This window comes from Lactuca serriola, chromosome 4 (genome assembly GCF_051521515.1).
Source record: "Lactuca serriola cultivar US96UC23 chromosome 4, Lser_US96UC23_V15, whole genome shotgun sequence".
Classification (NCBI taxonomy): Eukaryota; Viridiplantae; Streptophyta; class Magnoliopsida; order Asterales; family Asteraceae; genus Lactuca; species Lactuca serriola.
In genome coordinates, this window is record NC_136411.1 from 91,818,015 (window position 1) to 91,824,014 (window position 6,000).

Sequence of the window (6,000 nt, forward strand, 5' to 3'; positions counted from 1 at the left end):
CAAATGATGCATCCTTTATGTTGGTATGGTAGCTATTATTCTAGCAGAACTCAATGAGCGATAAGTGAATGTCCCAAGCGTTACCAAAATCAATCACATAAGATTGGAGCATATCTTCCAAAGTTTAAATCGTTCGTTCACTTTGTCCGTCAATCTATGGATGGTAAGTTGTACTCATATCCAACCTACTTCCCAGGAATTTTCGGAGTGATTACCCTAACCTAGAAGTGAACTCACTATCTTTATTAGAGATAATAGAAATTGACACTACATGAAGCTTGACAATTTCCCTAATGTAAGTTCTTGTCAAGTTCTCCATCTTGTCAGTTTCTTTGATTGGTAAGAAGTGGGAGGACTTAGTTAATCTAACGACTACTACCCAAATTGTGTCGTATCTGTTTGGAGTCTTTGGTAGCTTTATGATGAAGTCCACAACGATTTTTCCCACTTCCACTCAGGTATCTCAGGTTTTTGAAGCCGATCGGAGGGCTTTTGATGCTCTGCTTTGACTTCTAAATAGTTCAAGAATTTACGCACATAGGTGGATATCCTAGCTTTCATATTCAGCCACCAATATATCTTTTTAAAGTCTAAGTACATTTTATCCGAACCCATGTGAACTGTGTATCATGTTTTATGAGCCTCGTCTATAACTAAGTCTCAGATATATCCAAATTTTGGTGTCCAGATTCGGTTCATGAAATAACAGGTTACATCGTACCCACGTTTAAACCGTCTGCTAATACCTTGCTGGTAGTGTTTCCAACCAGTAGATCGGCAAAAGAGTATGGCTTGAGAAGGTGGCTCGTGGCGGCGGAGGGCAGGCCCGGTAGTGGCGGTGGGTGTTGCGTCAGCCGAAAAGAGAGAGGAGAGAATGGGAGATTGGGAGAGAGGTTGGTGATGAAATGAGCATATGAGCCCCTTCTACTTATAGTAAAAATTGTTAAGATGGGTGGCCGAGATCATGTCGTGTGACATTATCTCGGGCCACGAGCCCAGAGTTCTTGATCTAACATTTCGCAAACTTTTCGAGTGTGTAGGTTTATACCAAGGTTCTAAAAAGCACGACATGGCTCGAAGGATTGTTTTTGACGATAAGCTTTAACAAATTAATGTCTTAAGTCATATATGTATATAAAAATGAATAGTAGTAGAAAATATAGATAAAATTATTAATTTTAGACAAAATTGTTGCCTTAAGTCATAACTTAAAAACAACATGGCTCGCTAGGTTTGACTCGCTACAACTCGTAAAAGCTTGACGCTTTTTGACCTAATTTTTACAGTTGTCACATTAGAACACACTAAGAAAATTTTGAATGAAAATGAGGTTGAAAAGACAACCTATGGATGTTCTTTAATGGTCGATGGATTGGGGGGGGGGGGGGGGGAAGGAAATGAATGGCGCTAATGAACTTCTTAGGGGCTGTTTGGCAGGATCTGAATTTTTAATAGCTGAATTTTTAAGAGATCTGAATTTCTAAGAGGGTCTGAATTTTTAAGATCTGAATTTTCAAATGCTGTTTGGTTGGAACCTCTGAATTTCTTGTACTGAATGATAAAAATAACCATTTTACCCTTCTTTATGATTTCTTTCAATTACAACATAATTTCAACCTTTTTCTTATTAAGGAATCATACTTTGAAAACTATAACAAGTTCTATCATTCTATTTTCAATCTTTTAATAGAAAAATACAATGCAATAATAATCTAATAACTAGAAATATAATGCAACTTCATGTTACAATAGTCCGATCAGCCAAATTTCATTCCCGTTTAATATCATCATGTGAAAACCAACCATTTTGTTATGTATAAAAAATAATTAATTGCCAGCAAGATCTTCAGCTTCATGAAGTATCTTCAAATCGACATGTTATGCATTCATCACAACACATCAACCTGTTAAGCAAACCCAATGCTAATGAAATCATCAACATGTTATACCCATTTTCAAAAATAAGTCAATAAAGATTTAAAACCTGTGATTTGATTCTAATGATTCACAATCTGAAAAACTTTCCATCAACAAAAATTAAGACCATTGATTCCGAAAATACACTTGCTGATACTAGAAAAAACCATAGCAAGTTTAATAAAAATAACAATCCTAACAACCGATGGAAAGGAATCAATCTTCAAAATCATGTGTCAAAGGTAACAGCAAATTAGGGGATACAATTTCATGTGTAGACTTCAATCCAGCACACCGAAAAGATAAATACTAAAAACAGCATCACAGTAAAAAAAAACCACAAAGACCCAAAAGAGCATCACGATTTCAAATGTAGACTTCAATCCAATACCGATTTCAGAAATAGGTTCTTAAACTAACCCTAGAAGAAAGTCGATTTTAGAGAACCGTTACTTGATGTTGTTGTCGACGAGATTAACGGGGATGGAGGGCGGAGCAGGCGGTGGCGTACATGATGTTGTTATCGACAAGATTAACGGGGATGGAGGGCGGAGTAGCGGCGGCGCATGAAACGGCTTTGGGGGAGGCGGTGACTGGCCGGTGGCGAGAGTAGAGGTGGAGGGTTGCAGGTCGTCGGAGATGGTTAGGAGGGAAGAAGATGTTGTCTCGTGAAATAGAACAGAGGAGAGGGAATACACTTTTGGGCAAAACGGGAAAGAGCGTGCCCTTTTATTTTTTGAGAAACAACGCCAAGTCTGAAAAATTAAGAGGTTTTTTTGAGTTTAAGAGGTAAAAAATAAGATGCTGCCAAACACCCTATATCAGAATTTTTAAAAGACTGCCTCTTAATTTCTCAATTAAAAGGTAAAAAACAGCCCCTTAGTGAATACTCCATGAGGAAGTATGTTCGTTAAATTGGTTGATGCATCTAGTTATTTACATATGGGTGATAACGTGTTCAAATTATTTGACCGTTTCATCCAAAAAGTCAGTATGTATGACGCTATTCAAATTGTCACACGGAGTGCAACAATGTTTTTTCCGGTAAGACTTATTTTCAAAATCCCCTAAAACTTATATTTTTATTTTATAAAGCCCTCAAATTTATTTTCCAATGATAGGCAAGCTAATGGAAGAGAAATACACGCACATCTATTGAACCCGCTAACGAAGAAAACGAGAGTAAAAATTGCACCAGGTAGAAAATTAATATAAAAATAGCATCCTGCGTATAATTATAATTTCTTTTAACTTACTTTCAATTTATTTTGTTATTAAATTAGCTTTGTGGTGGATGCAATATGGAGCTTTAACATTCATAATGTTTATGATCAAGGTGATAAGCCTTACTTGTTGTCGGTTGTGAGCGGAATTGGAGCATATTTGAATATGTAAGTAGCTCGTTTTTTGTGATTCTAAATATAGATATTCAAAAGTATTATAATTTATAATGTTTTGTAATAACTATGATATTTTATTTATGTAGCTATATTCTAAGAAAAGAAACCGGCTAGAGCAACAAAAGTTGAACGACCTTTTTTATAGGAAAAATGACTTAGGAGGGTAACTACCTTTTATTCGTGTTTACATATTGGCAACTTCTTTTTTTTTGTACATAATAAAGCAACTAACTTGTTTTAACTGTTTAAATTACACAAATATTACAGCTAATACCTGTTTTAACCGGTAACTCAAAGGGAAAATGACTTAGGAGGGTAACTACCTCTTATCCGTATTCACATATTGGCAACTTCTTATTTTTTGTACATAAGAAAACAACTAACTTGTTTTAACTGTGTAACATCCCAAAAATCATAACCAAAAATTTTGTTTTTAATTTAATACTAAAACCATAATTGCCAAACCATTAATTTAATACTCCGGCATCGGGCCCCGCCAGGCATCAGGTCCCGCTTGGCATCGAGCCCCGCTCGGTATACATATCTGTCTCTCTTAGGCCCCGCCTATCTCCGGGCCTTGCCCGCTAAGCACATACAATCATATAACAAGCTAACACATAAAGAAACATACTCTACTGTATCCATGTCCTAAGAAACATACTCTGCTAATAATGAGATACAAAACTTCGTCCATACTCAGCTAGTTCCAGCCAGGGCTTCAGTAGTGCAAGGTGAGTCTCCTTACTATGTGAATGAGTCTAAGGCCACAATGTCAGCCCATGTAGTCTATGAGTAGGAAGACCTGGGGGTTAGCCCTAGGCATTTTATGCTAGTATGTTATTCTAGACCAAGGTCTGATGTCGAGTGGGTGCCCCAGGAATGTTTGCATGTTAGATTATATTTGTTATCTATGTGATACTTATATATGCCTGGTAGGGATGTGAGTGTGGGCGAGGTCCCGTATCTCATCACTAGCTGAGTACAGACGATGTTCCGTATTTCATTATTAGCAGAGTATGTTTCTTATGACAGGGATACAGTAGAGTATGTTTCTTTATGTGTTAGAATGTTATATGATTGTATGTGTTTAGCGAGTGGGCCCGGAGACAGGCGGGGCCTAAGAGAGACAGATATGTATACCGAGTGGGGCTCGATGCCAGGTGGGGCCTAATGTCGGGCGGGGCCTGATGCCGGAGTATTAAATTAATGGTTTGACAATTATGGTTTTAGTATTAAATTAAAAACGAACTTTTTGGTCATGATTTCTGGGATGTTACACAGTTAAAACAAGTTACTTGCTTTCTTATGTATAAAAAATAAGAAGTTGCCAATATGTGAACACGGATAAGAGGTAGTTACCCTCCTAAGTCATTTTCCCTTTGAGTTACCAGTTAAAAAAGGCATTAGCTGGTAATATTGGTGTAATTTAAACAGTTAAAACAAGTTAGTTGCTTTATTATGTACAAAAAAGAAGAAGTTGCCAATATGTGAACACGGATAAGAGGTAGTTACCCTCCTAACTCATTTTCCCTTGTTTATAAGTATAATCAGGCTTTAAGAAGGAGGTACAATATGTGTGATACAATTGATCTGATTATGTTGGACGACATAACTGTTCTAGATCTGAGTAGATCGAAGGCATAGAGGAAGAGGAAAATGCCATGGTCTTCAACGTTGAGGATTTGACATGCGGTGAGGTTGCGACTGCGGTTGGAGTGATGAGGAACCTTATTCGACAAGAAGAATTAGGAATAAAGGGGTTTCCAACAAGTCTGCATCAAGCTCCAGAAGTAGAGGTTTAATAGATCAGGATGATGAATAACTTATGTGAAGAAGAAAATGATGTAGTGTTTTATAGAGATTTTGAGTCGTCATCCGTTGGAGATGATGATGCTGAGCCTATGTTTGATGATCTACACGATCTTTTATTTGGGTTTTTGAGTTTGGACTTGCTTTAAAGTTTTAACATGTCACTTGTGTTATTTATGTTTAAAAACGTACTATTAGTTGATTACAATTGCTATAAAGATGTCTAAAACTAAAATGACTAAGTTATTTAGCTAGTTTAATGGTTTAGTTGCTTATTTATTGATTATAATAGCTATAATAGTTGCATAATAAATATATTTTAATTGTTCATACCTATCGCTAATTACAAAATAGTGGTTTCTATTAATCAATATCGCTATGTAGCTTATGCATAACTTGTTGCTGTTTACAACTATTTGATATCGACAACTATGGTATGAACAATGCATGCGAGATTTGGTGCTCTTTGGAACTTCCTTATCGTAATGATTCCTTGGAATGTATCTAAACTCTATGATACTCTCTTCGCCAACTACACAAAGGTTCCTATTCGGTTGCTGACTTGGCCACAAGTTTTGGCTATCTATGATCAACTAGTTGCTATTGGACATCCAGTCATGAGATGAAAAAATCTTGTTGGTTTCAATGTAGTCATCGATCTTTATCTGGGACTTTCTGAACAATACAAAAGGTTGTGAAACCATATCCATCATTCTATGACCTATTTTTCAAGCCGCAAACCACAAGCTCTTTCTATAATTAATACATAAGGCCACCTATTTAGTCTTTGCTTTTGTTGCCCAAAATATCAAGTTTCCCTACTTTCCCCTCATGGTGTTACCCTAGCAGTCGAGTTCGCTCCCATAACTCTTGA